Source organism: Garra rufa, unplaced genomic scaffold (genome assembly GCF_049309525.1).
Source record: "Garra rufa unplaced genomic scaffold, GarRuf1.0 hap1_unplaced_002, whole genome shotgun sequence".
Lineage (NCBI taxonomy): Eukaryota > Metazoa > Chordata > Actinopteri > Cypriniformes > Cyprinidae > Garra > Garra rufa.
In genome coordinates this window covers 12927017-12947833 of record NW_027394277.1, presented here as the reverse complement: position 1 = coordinate 12947833, position 20817 = coordinate 12927017, and the positions used below count along the sequence as shown (strand labels likewise).

Genomic DNA, 20817 nt, shown 5'->3' with positions numbered 1-20817 from the left:
GTACAACTGTATAAGAGAGCAGCATGACAAACAAAGGACAGTCACCAAACTGTTGGATTAAGGAGTTGCTAATTTTAGAGCTCACCTTTCCATTCACCACCTGCAAACTTTGGATTACACTTTCTGTGGATTGTATATACACCGGTGGACACTCACATTGGACTTATCAACACACTGGGATTCTTGGACTGTTTTTAGGGTATGGACAAATGAACTGTATTCTTTTAACAGCGTTTACCTCGTTTTATCGTGTTGTTTTAAAGTCTTTTATGTGAACCTTGTAAATAAACCAAATCTATTTAAACCAATCTTCTTTTATGTCTCATTCTTTTAACCACTAGTCATCTCTCACAGTTAAATCTGACCCCATTTTAGTCTTGTAACTCGGCTGATAAGGCCGATTGTTACACTTGGATGGGAGACCGCCTGGGATTACCAGGTGCTGTAAGCTTTTGCCTTTTCTTCACTATTTATATAATATGCTGGCTTTTACGGAGGCTGATCTTTAAATAGCCCACTTTTTGGAGCAGCCCTCGCTTACGGCCATACCGCGCTGAGAGCGCCCGATCTCGTCTGATCTCGGAAGCTAAGCAGCGTCGGGCCTGCTTAGTACTTGGATGGGAGACCGCCTGGGAATACCAGGTGCTGTAAGCTTTTGCCTTTTCTTCACTATTTATATAATATGCTGGCTTTTAGAAAGACGTGTTTTACCGCTCTATTTATTACAATCATTTAAATGTATTATAGAGTTTTAAGTGTTTTACATGTTTTTTAGGCCATTTTATTACTCTTAACATTTTAAGTGAGTGTGTGTCTTTAAAAAATGGATGGTTGGCCTGCCATGTGACTAGACACATGACAGGAAGCAGGAAGTACAACTGTATAAGAGAGCAGCATGACAAACAAAGGACAGTCACCAAACTGTTGGATTGAGGAGTTGCTAATTTTAGAGCTCACCTTTCCATTCACCACCTGCAAACTTTGGATTACACTTTCTGTGGATTGTATATACACCGGTGGACACTCACATTGGACTTATCAACACACTGGGATTCTTGGACTGTTTTTAGGGTATGGACAAATGAACTGTATTCTTTTAACAGCGTTTACCTCGTTTTATCGTGTTGTTTTAAAGTCTTTTATGTGAACCTTGTAAATAAACCAAATCTATTTAAACCAATCTTCTTTTATGTCTCATTCTTTTAACCACTAGTCATCTCTCACAGTTAAATCTGATCCCATTTTAGTCTTGTAACTCGGCTGATAAGGCCGATTGTTACACTTGGATGGGAGACCGCCTGGGAATACCAGGTGCTGTAAGCTTTTGCCTTTTCTTCACTATTTATATAATATGCTGGCTTTTACGGAGGCTGATCTTTAAATAGCCCACTTTTTGGAGCAGCCCTCGCTTACGGCCATACCGCGCTGAGAGCGCCCGATCTCGTCTGATCTCGGAAGCTAAGCAGCGTCGGGCCTGCTTAGTACTTGGATGGGAGACCGCCTGGGAATACCAGGTGCTGTAAGCTTTTGCCTTTTCTTCACTATTTATATAATATGCTGGCTTTTAGAAAGACGTGTTTTACCGCTCTATTTATTACAATCATTTAAATGTATTATAGAGTTTTAAGTGTTTTACATGTTTTTTAGGCCATTTTATTACTCTTAACATTTTAAGTGAGTGTGTGTCTTTAAAAAATGGATGGTTGGCCTGCCATGTGACTAGACACATGACAGGAAGCAGGAAGTACAACTGTATAAGAGAGCAGCATGACAAACAAAGGACAGTCACCAAACTGTTGGATTGAGGAGTTGCTAATTTTAGAGCTCACCTTTCCATTCACCACCTGCAAACTTTGGATTACACTTTCTGTGGATTGTATATACACCGGTGGACACTCACATTGGACTTATCAACACACTGGGATTCTTGGACTGTTTTTAGGGTATGGACAAATGAACTGTATTCTTTTAACAGCGTTTACCTCGTTTTATCGTGTTGTTTTAAAGTCTTTTATGTGAACCTTGTAAATAAACCAAATCTATTTAAACCAATCTTCTTTTATGTCTCATTCTTTTAACCACTAGTCATCTCTCACAGTTAAATCTGACCCCATTTTAGTCTTGTAACTCGGCTGATAAGGCCGATTGTTACACTTGGATGGGAGACCGCCTGGGATTACCAGGTGCTGTAAGCTTTTGCCTTTTCTTCACTATTTATATAATATGCTGGCTTTTACGGAGGCTGATCTTTAAATAGCCCACTTTTTGGAGCAGCCCTCGCTTACGGCCATACCGCGCTGAGAGCGCCCGATCTCGTCTGATCTCGGAAGCTAAGCAGCGTCGGGCCTGCTTAGTACTTGGATGGGAGACCGCCTGGGAATACCAGGTGCTGTAAGCTTTTGCCTTTTCTTCACTATTTATATAATATGCTGGCTTTTAGAAAGACGTGTTTTACCGCTCTATTTATTACAATCATTTAAATGTATTATAGAGTTTTAAGTGTTTTACATGTTTTTTAGGCCATTTTATTACTCTTAACATTTTAAGTGAGTGTGTGTCTTTAAAAAATGGATGGTCGGCCTGCCATGTGACTAGACACATGACAGGAAGCAGGAAGTACAACTGTATAAGAGAGCAGCATGACAAACAAAGGACAGTCACCAAACTGTTGGATTGAGGAGTTGCTAATTTTAGAGCTCACCTTTCCATTCACCACCTGCAAACTTTGGATTACACTTTCTGTGGATTGTATATACACCGGTGGACACTCACATTGGACTTATCAACACACTGGGATTCTTGGACTGTTTTTAGGGTATGGACAAATGAACTGTATTCTTTTAACAGCGTTTACCTCGTTTTATCGTGTTGTTTTAAAGTCTTTTATGTGAACCTTGTAAATAAACCAAATCTATTTAAACCAATCTTCTTTTATGTCTCATTCTTTTAACCACTAGTCATCTCTCACAGTTAAATCTGATCCCATTTTAGTCTTGTAACTCGGCTGATAAGGCCGATTGTTACACTTGGATGGGAGACCGCCTGGGAATACCAGGTGCTGTAAGCTTTTGCCTTTTCTTCACTATTTATATAATATGCTGGCTTTTACGGAGGCTGATCTTTAAATAGCCCACTTTTTGGAGCAGCCCTCGCTTACGGCCATACCGCGCTGAGAGCGCCCGATCTCGTCTGATCTCGGAAGCTAAGCAGCGTCGGGCCTGCTTAGTACTTGGATGGGAGACCGCCTGGGAATACCAGGTGCTGTAAGCTTTTGCCTTTTCTTCACTATTTATATAATATGCTGGCTTTTAGAAAGACGTGTTTTACCGCTCTATTTATTACAATCATTTAAATGTATTATAGAGTTTTAAGTGTTTTACATGTTTTTTAGGCCATTTTATTACTCTTAACATTTTAAGTGAGTGTGTGTCTTTAAAAAATGGATGGTCGGCCTGCCATGTGACTAGACACATGACAGGAAGCAGGAAGTACAACTGTATAAGAGAGCAGCATGACAAACAAAGGACAGTCACCAAACTGTTGGATTGAGGAGTTGCTAATTTTAGAGCTCACCTTTCCATTCACCACCTGCAAACTTTGGATTACACTTTCTGTGGATTGTATATACACCGGTGGACACTCACATTGGACTTATCAACACACTGGGATTCTTGGACTGTTTTTAGGGTATGGACAAATGAACTGTATTCTTTTAACAGCGTTTACCTCGTTTTATCGTGTTGTTTTAAAGTCTTTTATGTGAACCTTGTAAATAAACCAAATCTATTTAAACCAATCTTCTTTTATGTCTCATTCTTTTAACCACTAGTCATCTCTCACAGTTAAATCTGATCCCATTTTAGTCTTGTAACTCGGCTGATAAGGCCGATTGTTACACTTGGATGGGAGACCGCCTGGGAATACCAGGTGCTGTAAGCTTTTGCCTTTTCTTCACTATTTATATAATATGCTGGCTTTTACGGAGGCTGATCTTTAAATAGCCCACTTTTTGGAGCAGCCCTCGCTTACGGCCATACCGCGCTGAGAGCGCCCGATCTCGTCTGATCTCGGAAGCTAAGCAGCGTCGGGCCTGCTTAGTACTTGGATGGGAGACCGCCTGGGAATACCAGGTGCTGTAAGCTTTTGCCTTTTCTTCACTATTTATATAATATGCTGGCTTTTACGGAGGCTGATCTTTAAATAGCCCACTTTTTGGAGCAGCCCTCGCTTACGGCCATACCACCCTGGGGGCGCTAGTGAGTTGCTGGTAAAACAGGAAGTGTTCGGCTGCAGTGGGTGAGAAAGGCTCACTCTGTTTTGTTTTTTATTTGTTTGGTTTGTGGACAGTTGTTTTTTCTTATTTTTGATTTGTTTTTTTGTTAGTGGCTAAGCTTCCCAGCAGCATTGTGCTGTCTGGGAAGTTTTTGTAGTGATTATGGCTTCAAGAACGGACAGATTACAAGGTGAAGACGTGTATATGCCTGGAGAAAGACGAGACGAAACAGAAAATGGGCGGGAAATAAGACAACGAGATGGACAGAAACGAACGGATTACAAAAAGAAGTACTCCAAAGAGGCAACAGTGATTGTGGATATGGTGGAGTTGAGAGATGCAAGAGCGGAGGATATTATAAAAGCAGTGAATGAAAGAATTGGAGGAGGTAAGATACTGGCAGTAAGACCTAGGCAAACAAAGGAATATGAAATAACACTGAGGAGTAAAGAGGATTGCAAAGACTTGGATGATGAATTAAAGATAAAAGGAAAAATGTGCAAAATAAGACATTTGCAGGATAGAGAATATGTGGTTTCCTTCATACATTTGCCGGCCTACATTGAAGATTCAGAGATTCTTGATAAATTAAAAGATTGGGGAGTAACACCAGCATCTGATATTAGAAGGAGGATGTATCCGGGCACAGAAATTGCAGACGGTACGAGGTACCTAAGGGTTAAATTCCCGAAGGAAGTGGTGTCGCTCCCATATAGCACAAAATTTAACACGGAGGAAGGAACACAATATTGCCGGATTTTACACGATCGGCAGGTGAAAACCTGTCGGTTGTGTATGAGTCCAGGGCATATGTTCAAAGACTGTCCGGAATTCAAGTGTTTTCAGTGCGAGGAGCAAGGACACTTCGCAAGAGATTGTGAGGCAATAAAGTGCCCGGATTGCAGAAGAGTGCTGGTAAGATGCGAGTGTTGGATGGAGGGGGAGAACGTATTACATAATGAAGAAATTTTCAATGAAGGAAGGCAAATGTTGAAAGAAACAGAAATTGAGGAAGTGGAAAATGAGGAAGAGGCTGGGACAGAAAAGGAAACAAATAAAGAAGCCAACGTAGAAAATCAAGAGGTAATTGAGAACTCTCAGGAAGGGGAAATGGAAAATATATGGACACCTTTGGAAATAACACAGAGAACTTTCGAGACAATGGAGAATAAAGAACCAAAAAGCAAGGAAGAGCAAACAAAAGGTGACTTGGAGCAAATTAAAGAAAGAGAAAACCAAGAGGAGTTGGGGACCTTTCAGAAAGGAGAGAGGGAAGAGATATGGACACCGCTGGAATTAACACAGAGAACTTTAGAGGCAATGGAGATTCAAGAACTAAAAAGCAAGGAAGAGCAAACAATAGGTGCATGGGAGGAAAATAAAGAACTGGAAAAGACAGACAGATGGAGGGACGGAAAAGAAGTAGTAAGAAGAAGGACTATTAAGGTAAAACCCAATATTGAAGGTGCAAAGAGAAAGAGAAGAAAAGAACAGAATAAGGATGCAGAAAATTCTAAATGGGTCAATAGTTTTCAGGTGTTAATGGAGGAGGAGGAGGAGGAAGAAGATTAGCCCCCCCCTTTTTTTTGAATATATTATTAATTCTTTTACACATTAATTATCTACTCAATTTTTTTTTCACCTTTTTTCAATGTTTTTAAAACTGATATCATGGAATGCTAGAGGTTTGATGAATATGGAAAAATTTGAGATGATGTGTGTATTATGTAAAGGAATTGATGTGATTGTGTTGCAAGAAACAAATTGGAAAAATGAAAGTATGAAAAGGTTCCAAACAAAATGGGATGGGAATATGTATTTTAATAATGGAGAAGAAAATGTGGGAAGTGGTGTAGCTATTTTAACCAGTAGAAGAATAGGAGGAAAAGAACAAGTGATATATGATGATAAAATGGGGAAAAGCTTAGCAGTGAAAATAGAAAAAGGAGAAGAGAATTTAATTATTTATAACATTCACGCCCCAAATGAAGAGAAAGAAAAGAAAAGGTTTTTTAGTAAAATATCTGACAATGTAAGAATATGGGAAAAGGGTATTTTGATTGGAGATTTTAATACTGTTTTTACGGAATTAGACTTGGCAAGTAACATGGTTTTTAGAATAGATAAAGGTAGAGAAGAATTGAAAAAGATGATGGAGGATTGCCAATTGATTGATGTTTGGAGGGAAAGAAACAGAACAAGAAGAACTTTTTCTAGAAGACAGATGGTTTTAAAAGAGCTAAAACAAAGTAGAATAGATTATGTTCTATGTATGAAGGAAATGGAAGGGATGATAAAGGATGTATTTTATGAAGTTGTAGGGTTGAGTGATCATTCTTTATTGCATTTGACAATAGATTTTACAAAAGTGGAAAGAGGAAGAGGGGTATGGATTTTAAATGCGGAGGTTTTAAAGAGTGATGATTTTAAGGACAGAATTAAAAAGGTGGTAGAAGGAAATCTAAAAAATGATATGTATAAGGAAGATAAAGTAATTTGGTGGGATAATGTTAAGTGGGAGATAAAGAAAAGCTCAATGGAGTATAGTCAATTTTTTCAAAAAATCAAAAGACAAAAAGAACAACTGTTAAGGAAGAAGCTAGAAAATGAGCTAAGAAAAGAGGCGGAGAAGATGGGGAAAGGGAATATTGAGGAAATAGTAATGTTACAAGATAAGCTAAAATTAATGGAAGAAGAAAAGTGTAAAGGTGCAATAGTAAGAAGTAAAGCAAAGTATGCCGTAGAGGGAGAAAGATGTACACAATTTTTCTTTAATCTGGAAAGAAACAGACAAAAAGCAGATCTAATAAAAGAGGTTTTAAACAAAGATGGCAATTTAGAGACGGAAACGGAAGGAATTTTAAAAACAGTTAGGCAATTTTATATGGACTTGTTTAAAAAACAAGGAATAAAAAGAGAAGATGAAGAATTTTTAATAAAACAAATCCAAACAAAGGTAAATAAAGAAGACAAGAAATTCTGTGATGAGGATATTAAAGCAGAAGAAATAGAGATTGCAATCCAACAATTATCGACAAGGAAAAGTCCAGGGGTAGACGGTCTAACAAATGAATTCTATAAGGAATTTAAAGAGCTATTAGTACCGATTTTAAAAGAGGTTTATGAAGAAATTTTTAAGAAAGGGATATTGAGTGAAACAATGAAAATAGGAATGATAAAAATTATATACAAAAGAAGAGGTGATTCAAAAGATCTCAAGAATTTTAGACCAATAACAATGCTGAATACAGATTTTAAAATTTTAGCAAAGGTTTTAGCCAATAGATTAAAAAGTATTTTACCCAAGATTATTAAAACAACACAAGCATATGGGGTGCAAGGAAAAGACATAGCAGATGTGGTTAAAAGTATAAGAGACACAATATATTATATGAAAGAGAAAGATAAAGGGGGGTTTTTAATTAGCTTAGATCTGGAGAAGGCGTTTGACAGAGTAGAACATGAGTTTTTATTGGAGGTTCTTAAAGGTTTCGGGTTTGGGGAAAAATTTAGAAAATGGATACGAATTTTTTATAAGGATGTTTTAACTTGTATAAAATGTAATGGTTTTTTAACTGAATGTTTTCAGCCAACAAGGTCGATAAGACAAGGATGTCCATTGTCTGCCTTATTATACACGCTGGTAGCTGAACCTTTAGGTTTGGCTATAAAGGCAGACAGAAACATAAAAGCAATACAAATTGAGAAAAATGAAAAAAGAGAACCGGTGTATCAATACGCGGACGATACTACTTTGTTGGTTGAAGATATTCAGAGTATTAAAGAGGCAATGGGGATCTTAGAGCGCTATTGTAATGGTTCAGGAGCAAAAGTGAACGTGGGGAAAAGTGTGTGTATGAGGATTGGAAATGTACAAGAAATATCACAACACATACCATTCAAAGAAGAAAAGGAGATGATTAAAATTTTAGGAATTTGGGTAGGGATGGATTTTAATAAGACAGATAATTTGAATTGGGAGGGAGTTTTAATTGGAATTGAGAAAAGATTAAGATTTTGGCAGACCAGAAATTTGACTTTGAAGGGGAAAGTTTTAATTATTAATGCTTTATTGCTTTCTAAAGTTTGGTATGTGTTGGCAGTAACCCCATTGCCTCAAGGGTATTATAAGAAAATCAAAGAAGGGGTTTTAAAGTTTTTATGGGGAAAGGGGAGAGCCAAGATTGCATATCAAACATTGATTGGAGATATTAAGGAAGGAGGTTTGGGGCTTTTAGACACTTTTTTAAGAATGAAATCTTTAAGAATTAAAAATGTTCAACATTTTTTGGAAACAAGGAAGGAAGTAATTTGGAAATGTGTGATGGAATACTTTCTGGAAAAATGTGGTCTTTTTAAAATGGGGTGTAATGTTTTATGGATGAAGGTTAAAAATTGGATGACAGCAGGAATACCAAGGTTTTATATGGAGGTTTTAGAGACATGGGGTGAATTTTTAGAAAATGTACAGATTTTACCAAAAGGAAGAGCTCAGATTTTAGAACAGCCTCTTTTCTTAAACCCAAATATTGTAAATGAGGGGAATGTAGTATACTATAAGGAATGGTGGGATGGAGGCATAAGACAGGTAAAAGATGTATTATATGAAGTGATAAAAGGATATTTACCATTACAAGTTATTGTGGATGCTGTGGCGGATGATTTTAAAAGAGTGTATAAAACAAGATTACAGAAACAATATGAAGAGTTGAAAAAAGCAATACCAAAGGAATGGATTGAAAAAATTGACAATAATGAGACAGGTGATGAGAATGAATTGCCGGAGGTATATCTTAAAAAGACTGCTGGGGAAAAAATCAAATTGAAAGAATGTACAGTGAAAAATTTGTATGTGGTTTTTAGGTCAAGGGCTTTTACGAAACCAGTAGCACTCAGCTACTGGAAAGAAAGGTATGATGATTTGAATGAAAAGGAAATATGGGGAAATGTAAGATTAAAGTATATTGAACCAGTTTTAGAAAATTTTAACTACTTATTGAGACACAATTGTATTTTAACTGAAATGAGACTGTGTAAAATAGGACTTGAACAAGATGATATATGTAAAGTATGCAGAAAAGAAGGGGAAGGTTTACGGCATTTGTTTTTCTATTGTGAAAAATTGGAAGATTTTATGAGAAAGTTAAAAAAAATCGCAAAACTGCTTTTGGGAAAGAAATATGTGGAGGAACAAAAGAAATGGGAAAAAATGTTTCTATTTGGTATGGAAGATTGTAAAATGTATGTTTTTAATATATGTGTAACAGTGGCAAAATATGTAATTTGGTTAAGGAGGAACATGGCAAAATATGATGGAAAAAAGGTGGATGTATGGATTATGTTTAAAAACAGGATGGATATTGTTGTAAACTTGATACAGAACTATCTTTTATCACATGAGAAGGAGGAGGTTTTTATTGAAATATTGGTGAAGGGAAACCCTATGATTGAATTCAAAGACCATACAATAAAGTGGTTATGGGGAAATATGTAAAATATGTTAAACACAAATGTTGTAACACCTAAGGAAAACTTGTGAATCTCTGAAATGTAACAAAATTTTAATTTTTTAAATAAAGGAGGAAAAAAAAAAAAAAAAAAAAAAAAAAAAAAAAAAAAAGAGCGCCCGATCTCGTCTGATCTCGGAAGCTAAGCAGCGTCGGGCCTGCTTAGTACTTGGATGGGAGACCGCCTGGGAATACCAGGTGCTGTAAGCTTTTGCCTTTTCTTCACTATTTATATAATATGCTGGCTTTTACGGAGGCTGATCTTTAAATAGCCCACTTTTTGGAGCAGCCCTCGCTTACGGCCATACCGCGCTGAGAGCGCCCGATCTCGTCTGATCTCGGAAGCTAAGCAGCGTCGGGCCTGCTTAGTACTTGGATGGGAGACCGCCTGGGAATACCAGGTGCTGTAAGCTTTTGCCTTTTCTTCACTATTTATATAATATGCTGGCTTTTAGAAAGACGTGTTTTACCGCTCTATTTATTACAATCATTTAAATGTATTATAGAGTTTTAAGTGTTTTACATGTTTTTTAGGCCATTTTATTACTCTTAACATTTTAAGTGAGTGTGTGTCTTTAAAAAATGGATGGTTGGCCTGCCATGTGACTAGACACATGACAGGAAGCAGGAAGTACAACTGTATAAGAGAGCAGCATGACAAACAAAGGACAGTCACCAAACTGTTGGATTGAGGAGTTGCTAATTTTAGAGCTCACCTTTCCATTCACCACCTGCAAACTTTGGATTACACTTTCTGTGGATTGTATATACACCGGTGGACACTCACATTGGACTTATCAACACACTGGGATTCTTGGACTGTTTTTAGGGTATGGACAAATGAACTGTATTCTTTTAACAGCGTTTACCTCGTTTTATCGTGTTGTTTTAAAGTCTTTTATGTGAACCTTGTAAATAAACCAAATCTATTTAAACCAATCTTCTTTTATGTCTCATTCTTTTAACCACTAGTCATCTCTCACAGTTAAATCTGATCCCATTTTAGTCTTGTAACTCGGCTGATAAGGCCGATTGTTACACTTGGATGGGAGACCGCCTGGGAATACCAGGTGCTGTAAGCTTTTGCCTTTTCTTCACTATTTATATAATATGCTGGCTTTTACGGAGGCTGATCTTTAAATAGCCCACTTTTTGGAGCAGCCCTCGCTTACGGCCATACCGCGCTGAGAGCGCCCGATCTCGTCTGATCTCGGAAGCTAAGCAGCGTCGGGCCTGCTTAGTACTTGGATGGGAGACCGCCTGGGAATACCAGGTGCTGTAAGCTTTTGCCTTTTCTTCACTATTTATATAATATGCTGGCTTTTAGAAAGACGTGTTTTACCGCTCTATTTATTACAATCATTTAAATGTATTATAGAGTTTTAAGTGTTTTACATGTTTTTTAGGCCATTTTATTACTCTTAACATTTTAAGTGAGTGTGTGTCTTTAAAAAATGGATGGTTGGCCTGCCATGTGACTAGACACATGACAGGAAGCAGGAAGTACAACTGTATAAGAGAGCAGCATGACAAACAAAGGACAGTCACCAAACTGTTGGATTGAGGAGTTGCTAATTTTAGAGCTCACCTTTCCATTCACCACCTGCAAACTTTGGATTACACTTTCTGTGGATTGTATATACACCGGTGGACACTCACATTGGACTTATCAACACACTGGGATTCTTGGACTGTTTTTAGGGTATGGACAAATGAACTGTATTCTTTTAACAGCGTTTACCTCGTTTTATCGTGTTGTTTTAAAGTCTTTTATGTGAACCTTGTAAATAAACCAAATCTATTTAAACCAATCTTCTTTTATGTCTCATTCTTTTAACCACTAGTCATCTCTCACAGTTAAATCTGACCCCATTTTAGTCTTGTAACTCGGCTGATAAGGCCGATTGTTACACTTGGATGGGAGACCGCCTGGGATTACCAGGTGCTGTAAGCTTTTGCCTTTTCTTCACTATTTATATAATATGCTGGCTTTTACGGAGGCTGATCTTTAAATAGCCCACTTTTTGGAGCAGCCCTCGCTTACGGCCATACCGCGCTGAGAGCGCCCGATCTCGTCTGATCTCGGAAGCTAAGCAGCGTCGGGCCTGCTTAGTACTTGGATGGGAGACCGCCTGGGAATACCAGGTGCTGTAAGCTTTTGCCTTTTCTTCACTATTTATATAATATGCTGGCTTTTAGAAAGACGTGTTTTACCGCTCTATTTATTACAATCATTTAAATGTATTATAGAGTTTTAAGTGTTTTACATGTTTTTTAGGCCATTTTATTACTCTTAACATTTTAAGTGAGTGTGTGTCTTTAAAAAATGGATGGTTGGCCTGCCATGTGACTAGACACATGACAGGAAGCAGGAAGTACAACTGTATAAGAGAGCAGCATGACAAACAAAGGACAGTCACCAAACTGTTGGATTGAGGAGTTGCTAATTTTAGAGCTCACCTTTCCATTCACCACCTGCAAACTTTGGATTACACTTTCTGTGGATTGTATATACACCGGTGGACACTCACATTGGACTTATCAACACACTGGGATTCTTGGACTGTTTTTAGGGTATGGACAAATGAACTGTATTCTTTTAACAGCGTTTACCTCGTTTTATCGTGTTGTTTTAAAGTCTTTTATGTGAACCTTGTAAATAAACCAAATCTATTTAAACCAATCTTCTTTTATGTCTCATTCTTTTAACCACTAGTCATCTCTCACAGTTAAATCTGACCCCATTTTAGTCTTGTAACTCGGCTGATAAGGCCGATTGTTACACTTGGATGGGAGACCGCCTGGGATTACCAGGTGCTGTAAGCTTTTGCCTTTTCTTCACTATTTATATAATATGCTGGCTTTTACGGAGGCTGATCTTTAAATAGCCCACTTTTTGGAGCAGCCCTCGCTTACGGCCACACCACCCTGAGAGCGCCCTAGAGCAAACCAGGAAGTGTGTGACTGCAGTTTGGAAAGAGAGATACTCTTACCTTCTCGATTTATTTGGTTAGTGTGAGTGAAAATAAGTTTTGGTTTGTGTTAGTAAGTTTTTTTGTTTTAAACCACTAACCAGCAGCCGTGTGCTGTCTGGGAAGTGGTTTGTGTTTGTTGTTTTTTCGCAAGTATGAGTGATTCGGACGGACTACACGGCAGCAACAAGGAAATGGCGGCAGAGATAGAGATGGCAAAAGAACAAAGGACTGAATTAGGACAACGAGAAAGGATCATAAGCAGCACAAAGAGGCTATACAGGAAAGAGGCAACAATAACTATTGATGTGAGTGAAACAAGAGATGGCAATGCAGAGAGTATCATTAAAGCAATAACGAAGAAAATCGGTGTGAAGGGAATTTTGGCGGTGCGCCCGAAACAACAGAAACAATATGAGGTAACAATGGAATCTGAGGAATGTTGTGATGAACTGTTAAATGGACTGGATATCAATGGACACATTTGTGAAGTGAGGAAGTTGGAAGACAGGGAGTATGTGGTGTCATTTATGCATATACCCGTCTATCTGAGTGACGACGACATCATAACGAAACTGGAGGGGTGGGGAGTTATCCCTGTCTCAAGTATGAAGAGGAGATGTTATCCAGGTACGGATATTGAAGATGGAACAAGGTTCATCAAAGCTAAATTCCCAAGAGAGGTGGCATCGCTCCCATACAGTACGCGGTTTGAGACAGCAGAAGGAACTCAGCATTTTCGGGTGATACACAATAAGCAGGTTAAAACCTGCCGGTTGTGTATGAGCCCGGAGCATTTCCTGAAGGATTGTCCAGACTTTAAGTGTCGCAAATGTGAGGAGCATGGTCATTTTGCACGGGAATGCAATGCAGTGAAGTGTCCAGACTGTTTTAAAACGCTAAACAAATGTGAATGCTGGATGCAGAACAACGAGGAAGAGGAGGAGCAACAAATGAACGGGCAGATGCATAACAACACTACAGAAACCCAAGAAACAAACGAAGAGGAAGAGCAGTACGAGATAACTGGAAGAGAGGGACATGGGACTAGTAAAGAACAAGAAAAAGAAGAGCAACAGGAAGTAGAAGATCAGGAGGAAAGAATGGAGGAAGAGAAATCAGCGGAAGAAACACTATCAAGGGGAGGAGAACTGATTGTAGTAGAACTGACAGGAGAGGAAGGAATAAAGAACCAAAAGGACAGAGGACTGGGAATAATGCCACGGAGAAAACAACTGAAGGTAATACCTAATTTGGAAATGGCAAAAAGGAAAAGACTTAAGTATTCAGAGAATAAAATTGAGGTGTTGAGTGGGGAAGATGGAGAAGATAATCAAGAATGACTGTTTTTAATTATTTATTTTTGTACAGTATGGTTTTAAATTTTGTATGCTGGAATGCAAGAGGATTAATGAATATGAACAAACTGAAAAATACTCTAGAACTATGCAAGAAAGAAGACATTATTGTATTTCAGGAAACGAACTGGAAAAAGGAGGTAATTGACAATGTCAAAAAGATGTGGAATGGTGAAATGTTTTATAGTAATGGAGATGTAAAGTTAGGAAGTGGAGTGGCGATTTTAATAAGAAATGATATTGACTGCAAAGTGAAAGAAATATATAATGATGGAAAAGGAAAATGTAATGCTGTTGAAATAAGTCACGGGGAAAAAGAGTTTATTTTAATGAATGTTCATGCGCCAACAGAAGAGAAAGAAAAAAGGGAGTTTTTTGAAAACATTAGAGGAATAATAGATAAATGGAAGTCAGTAATAATTGTAGGAGATTTTAACACTGTGTTTAGTAAAAGAGATATAGCGGAGGGAATGGTTTTTAGAACAGACATGGGAAGAAAAGAGCTGGTATCTTTAATGGAAGAAAGAAACATGACTGATGTGTGGAGGGAGAGACATGAAAACAAAAAAGAATTTACTAGAAGGAGCTTGGTTGGTAACTTTTTGAATCAAACGAGAATTGATTTTATTTTAAGTACAAGGGATATAGATTATTTTATTGATGATATTGTTTATAGTGACACTAGTTTTAGTGATCACAAGATGATAAGGTGGAAAATAGATTTTAACAAGGAGGATAAAGGACCAGGGGTGTGGATTTTAAATTCTGGAATTTTAAAAGATGAGAATTACAAATTGGGAATATATGATTTAATGGAACAGGAAAAGAAGGATGGCATGTATGGGGAAGACAAACGAATATGGTGGGAAAATGTAAAATATGAAATAAAGAAGTATTCAATTGAATTTAGTAAAGGTATGAGAAAAGCCAAAAATGCTAAAGAACAGGGAATTAGAGAAAGTTTAAGAAAAGAAACAAAGGAAAAGGTAATGGATATTCAAAAAATAGTAGAGTTAGAAGAGAAGCTTAAGAAAATGGAAGAGGAAAAATGTCAAGGGGCAAGACTAAGGAGCAAAGCTAGATACACAATAGAAGGGGAAAAATGTACTAAATTTTTTTTTGACCTAGAAAGAAGAAGGGGAAGGGCAGATACAATAAAAGAACTAAAAAACAAAGATGAAGAGTCCATAATAGGAACAGAGTTACTCTTAAATGAAGTAAGGATTTTTTATGAAGACTTGTTTAGAGAGGAAGGTATAGAAGAGGAAAACAAAAATTACTTACTGCAACATATCAAAGCGAGAGTAGAAGAAGAAGACAAAAAAGACTGTGACGAGGAAATAAAGGAAGAAGAGATAATACAAGCGATAGAAAGTCTAAAAAGTAACAAAAGTCCGGGAATAGATGGAATAGTGAATGAATTTTATAAGATTTTTAAGAAGGAAATAAGTAAGATCTTAAAAGAAGTGTATGATGAAATATTTAAGAAAAAAGAGCTGGATCAAAGAATGAGTATGGGACTAATGAAGTTGATTTATAAAAGAAAAGGTGATAATAAGAGTTTGAAGAATTATAGGCCGATTACAATGTTGAATGCAGATTTGAAGATTTTAGCTAAAATTTTATCAAGTAGATTGAAGAATGTCTTACCAAAAATAATTGAGACAAACCAGGCCTACGGGGTGACAGGGAGGGATATAGCGGATACAACAAGTGGTATACGAGACATAATGAGTATTTTAAAGGAAAATAATAGGAAAGGATATATAATTAGCCTAGACTTCGAGAAGGCTTTCGATAGAGTGGAGCATGAGTTTTTATTTTCGATTTTAGATCATTTTGGTTTTGGGGAGAATTTTAAAGAGTGGTTAAGGATTTTATATAGAAATATAATGACAAGAGTAAAATGTAACGGCTTTTTAACCAATCCTTTTAATGTCACAAGATCCATTAGACAAGGATGTCCATTATCAGCACAGCTATATACGCTGATAGCAGAACCACTAGGGATTTTAATTCAAAAAGATAAAGAAATAAAAGGGATAAAAATTGAGGAGGGACTAGAAGAAACAAAAGTATTTCAATATGCAGATGACACTACACTAATTGTGGAAGATTATAAAAGTGTTGAAAATGTAATGGAAAGGGTGACAAGGTTTTGTAAAGGTACAGGAGCAAAAGTAAATGCGGAAAAAACTGTTTATATGAGATTTGGAGAAGTGTCTGATTTAAAAGAGGTTCTGGGTTTTAAAGAAGTACAAGAAATGAAGATTTTAGGAGTAACGCTAGGTAAAGATGAGAAGAGTGCAACAGACAGAATGTGGGAAGAGGTTATAGGTGCAATGAAAAACAGATTGAATTTTTGGCAAAAAAGAATTTTGAATTTGAAAGGGAAGGTTTTAATAGCGAACGTTTTAATGTTAACCAAAATGTGGTACATTTTATCAGTGGTTTCAATGCCAAAATGGGTGGAAAAAAGAGTAAAAGAATATATTATGGATTTTATATGGGAGAAAAAACCCCCAAGAATAGCATACCACACACTCATTGGAAGGCCAGAAGAGGGAGGGTTGGGACTTGTTGATATAGAATTAAAAAAGAAAAGTATGAGAGTGAAGGTGGTTAAAAAATATTTGGACATGGATAAAAAGGGAGATTGGAAAATTACAATGAAACATTTTTTAGCAAAATGTGGGAATGTATTTTTAAATGATAACATTTTATGGATGAAACTCAAAAATTGGATGATGGAGGGGATACCAAATTTTTATAAAGAGGTTTTAGTTGCTTGGGGGTTTTTTCTCAAGGAGATTGATTTTAAGCCATTTGGGAGAAAAACGGTCCTCAATCAACCTATTTTCTTGAACAGTAATATTGTTTTTAATGGACAAGTTTTATTTTTTAAGAAATGGTGGGAAGTAGGGATAAGGCAAGTCAAAGATGTGTTGTATGAATTTAAAGATGGATTTTTGCCGTTACAAGTGATCATAGATGCTATGGAAGAAGAAAAAGAAGAATATAGTGTGGCTAGTCTGGAAAAACAATATGATGAAGTTAAAAGTGCAGTACCAAAAGAGTGGTTGGAAGAAATTAAAAAAAGAGAAGAAACAGAAAGCAAAGTTGATGTGTATATGAAAATGGAAGACAAAATGGTGGATTTGAGATCGTGTAATGTAAGGATGTTTTATCAATGTCTTAAAAAATATATTTTTAAGAAACCTAATGCAAATCAAATGTGGTTGAGACATTTTAATGGAATTGAAGAGAATGATATTTGGAAGAATATAAGAAGTGGGATTGGAAGTACAGATTTGGAGTGTCTAGACTATTTTATCAGACATAATGTGATTTTTTCGGAAATGAGGCTTTGTATAATGGGGAAGGAAAGTGATGCCATTTGTAAAATATGTAAAAAACAGGATGAAGGTATTCTACATTTGTTTTTATTTTGTGAAAAATTGGAAACATTTTTTCAAATGTTAAAGAAAATGATTAAGAGTTTAAGGGATGGGAAAGAAGAGAGTGACTGGAATCAAACTTTAATTTTGGGAGTGAAGGAAAAATGCAAGAATAAAAAAGTGATAGAGTTGTTATTGGTTTTGGCGAAAAGTGCTATATGGAAAAGGAGGAATTTAGGAAAGAGTAAAGGGTGTGTATTAGATCTGTGGAGATTATTTAAATGTAAGGTTGAGGAGTACATTTTAACACTGTGGAATTATTTTAAAATGGAAAAAAAAGAGATGCTGTTTTACAAAATATTTTCAAAACAAGTGGAGGAAGTGTTAAAAGGAAATGGGATTGAAATGCCAGAAAATTGATGTTTTGATTTTGATGTATTTTGTGGATGATGAATTGTATATGCTCAAATGTAATTTAATTGTCATTTTTATTTCATTCATGTAATGAATTTTAAACTTGTATAATAATAATAAAAAAAAAAAAAAAAAAAGAGCGCCCGATCTCGTCTGATCTCGGAAGCTAAGCAGCGTCGGGCCTGCTTAGTACTTGGATGGGAGACCGCCTGGGAATACCAGGTGCTGTAAGCTTTTGCCTTTTCTTCACTATTTATATAATATGCTGGCTTTTAGAAAGACGTGTTTTACCGCTCTATTTATTACAATCATTTAAATGTATTATAGAGTTTTAAGTGTTTTACATGTTTTTTAGGCCATTTTATTACTCTTAACATTTTAAGTGAGTGTGTGTCTTTAAAAAATGGATGGTTGGCCTGCCATGTGACTAGACACATGACAGGAAGCAGGAAGTACAACTGTATAAGAGAGCAGCATGACAAACAAAGGACAGTCACCAAACTGTTGGATTGAGGAGTTGCTAATTTTAGAGCTCACCTTTCCATTCACCACCTGCAAACTTTGGATTACACTTTCTGTGGATTGTATATACACCGGTGGACACTCACATTGGACTTATCAACACACTGGGATTCTTGGACTGTTTTTAGGGTATGGACAAATGAACTGTATTCTTTTAACAGCGTTTACCTCGTTTTATCGTGTTGTTTTAAAGTCTTTTATGTGAACCTTGTAAATAAACCAAATCTATTTAAACCAATCTTCTTTTATGTCTCATTCTTTTAACCACTAGTCATCTCTCACAGTTAAATCTGATCCCATTTTAGTCTTGTAACTCGGCTGATAAGGCCGATTGTTACACTTGGATGGGAGACCGCCTGGGAATACCAGGTGCTGTAAGCTTTTGCCTTTTCTTCACTATTTATATAATATGCTGGCTTTTACGGAGGCTGATCTTTAAATAGCCCACTTTTTGGAGCAGCCCTCGCTTACGGCCATACCGCGCTGAGAGCGCCCGATCTCGTCTGATCTCGGAAGCTAAGCAGCGTCGGGCCTGCTTAGTACTTGGATGGGAGACCGCCTGGGAATACCAGGTGCTGTAAGCTTTTGCCTTTTCTTCACTATTTATATAATATGCTGGCTTTTAGAAAGACGTGTTTTACCGCTCTATTTATTACAATCATTTAAATGTATTATAGAGTTTTAAGTGTTTTACATGTTTTTTAGGCCATTTTATTACTCTTAACATTTTAAGTGAGTGTGTGTCTTTAAAAAATGGATGGTTGGCCTGCCATGTGACTAGACACATGACAGGAAGCAGGAAGTACAACTGTATAAGAGAGCAGCATGACAAACAAAGGACAGTCACCAAACTGTTGGATTGAGGAGTTGCTAATTTTAGAGCTCACCTTTCCATTCACCACCTGCAAACTTTGGATTACACTTTCTGTGGATTGTATATACACCGGTGGACACTCACATTGGACTTATCAACACACTGGGATTCTTGGACTGTTTTTAGGGTATGGACAAATGAACTGTATTCTTTTAACAGCGTTTACCTCGTTTTATCGTGTTGTTTTAAAGTCTTTTATGTGAACCTTGTAAATAAACCAAATCTATTTAAACCAATCTTCTTTTATGTCTCATTCTTTTAACCACTAGTCATCTCTCACAGTTAAATCTGACCCCATTTTAGTCTTGTAACTCGGCTGATAAGGCCGATTGTTACACTTGGATGGGAGACCGCCTGGGATTACCAGGTGCTGTAAGCTTTTGCCTTTTCTTCACTATTTATATAATATGCTGGCTTTTACGGAGGCTGATCTTTAAATAGCCCACTTTTTGGAGCAGCCCTCGCTTACGGCCATACTGCGCTGAGAGCGCCCGATCTCGTCTGATCTCGGAAGCTAAGCAGCGTCGGGCCTGCTTAGTACTTGGATGGGAGACCGCCTGGGAATACCAGGTGCTGTAAGCTTTTGCCTTTTCTTCACTATTTATATAATATGCTGGCTTTTAGAAAGACGTGTTTTACCGCTCTATTTATTACAATCATTTAAATGTATTATAGAGTTTTAAGTGTTTTACATGTTTTTTAGGCCATTTTATTACTCTTAACATTTTAAGTGAGTGTGTGTCTTTAAAAAATGGATGGTTGGCCTGCCATGTGACTAGACACATGACAGGAAGCAGGAAGTACAACTGTATAAGAGAGCAGCATGACAAACAAAGGACAGTCACCAAACTGTTGGATTGAGGAGTTGCTAATTTTAGAGCTCACCTTTCCATTCACCACCTGCAAACTTTGGATTACACTTTCTGTGGATTGTATATACACCGGTGGACACTCACATTGGACTTATCAACACACTGGGATTCTTGGACTGTTTTTAGGGTATGGACAAATGAACTGTATTCTTTTAACAGCGTTTACCTCGTTTTATCGTGTTGTTTTAAAGTCTTTTATGTGAACCTTGTAAATAAACCAAATCTATTTAAACCAATCTTCTTTTATGTCTCATTCTTTTAACCACTAGTCATCTCTCACAGTTAAATCTGATCCCATTTTAGTCTTGTAACTCGGCTGATAAGGCCGATTGTTACACTTGGATGGGAGACCGCCTGGGAATACCAGGTGCTGTAAGCTTTTGCCTTTTCTTCACTATTTATATAATATGCTGGCTTTTACGGAGGCTGATCTTTAAATAGCCCACTTTTTGGAGCAGCCCTCGCTTACGGCCATACCGCGCTGAGAGCGCCCGATCTCGTCTGATCTCGGAAGCTAAGCAGCGTCGGGCCTGCTTAGTACTTGGATGGGAGACCGCCTGGGAATACCAGGTGCTGTAAGCTTTTGCCTTTTCTTCACTATTTATATAATATGCTGGCTTTTACGGA

At 37.1% G+C, this 20817-nt stretch overlaps 11 non-coding genes across 11 annotated transcripts; all 11 read left to right on the top strand.

The window, feature by feature from the left end:
- Positions 1-535: 535 nt before the first annotated feature.
- On the top strand, positions 536-654 carry LOC141306320 (5S ribosomal RNA). Its single transcript, XR_012345280.1, has one exon. It is a non-coding gene; the product is annotated as a 5S ribosomal RNA (ribosomal RNA).
- Positions 655-1407: 753 nt separating this feature from the next.
- Positions 1408-1526, top strand: LOC141306319 (5S ribosomal RNA). Its single transcript, XR_012345279.1, has one exon. It is a non-coding gene; the product is annotated as a 5S ribosomal RNA (ribosomal RNA).
- A 753-nt stretch (positions 1527-2279) lies between these two features.
- Positions 2280-2398, top strand: LOC141306318 (5S ribosomal RNA). Its single transcript, XR_012345278.1, has one exon. It is a non-coding gene; the product is annotated as a 5S ribosomal RNA (ribosomal RNA).
- Positions 2399-3151: 753 nt separating this feature from the next.
- LOC141306317 (5S ribosomal RNA) lies at positions 3152-3270 on the top strand. The gene has a single exon (XR_012345277.1). It is a non-coding gene; the product is annotated as a 5S ribosomal RNA (ribosomal RNA).
- A 753-nt stretch (positions 3271-4023) lies between these two features.
- Positions 4024-4142, top strand: LOC141306316 (5S ribosomal RNA). The gene has a single exon (XR_012345275.1). It is a non-coding gene; the product is annotated as a 5S ribosomal RNA (ribosomal RNA).
- A 5932-nt stretch (positions 4143-10074) lies between these two features.
- LOC141306315 (5S ribosomal RNA) lies at positions 10075-10193 on the top strand. Its single transcript, XR_012345274.1, has one exon. It is a non-coding gene; the product is annotated as a 5S ribosomal RNA (ribosomal RNA).
- A 753-nt stretch (positions 10194-10946) lies between these two features.
- Positions 10947-11065, top strand: LOC141306314 (5S ribosomal RNA). Its single transcript, XR_012345273.1, has one exon. It is a non-coding gene; the product is annotated as a 5S ribosomal RNA (ribosomal RNA).
- A 753-nt stretch (positions 11066-11818) lies between these two features.
- On the top strand, positions 11819-11937 carry LOC141306312 (5S ribosomal RNA). The gene has a single exon (XR_012345271.1). It is a non-coding gene; the product is annotated as a 5S ribosomal RNA (ribosomal RNA).
- Positions 11938-18909: 6972 nt separating this feature from the next.
- Positions 18910-19028, top strand: LOC141306310 (5S ribosomal RNA). The gene has a single exon (XR_012345270.1). It is a non-coding gene; the product is annotated as a 5S ribosomal RNA (ribosomal RNA).
- A 753-nt stretch (positions 19029-19781) lies between these two features.
- LOC141307065 (5S ribosomal RNA) lies at positions 19782-19900 on the top strand. Its single transcript, XR_012346020.1, has one exon. It is a non-coding gene; the product is annotated as a 5S ribosomal RNA (ribosomal RNA).
- A 753-nt stretch (positions 19901-20653) lies between these two features.
- Positions 20654-20772, top strand: LOC141306309 (5S ribosomal RNA). The gene has a single exon (XR_012345269.1). It is a non-coding gene; the product is annotated as a 5S ribosomal RNA (ribosomal RNA).
- Positions 20773-20817: the final 45 nt, after the last annotated feature.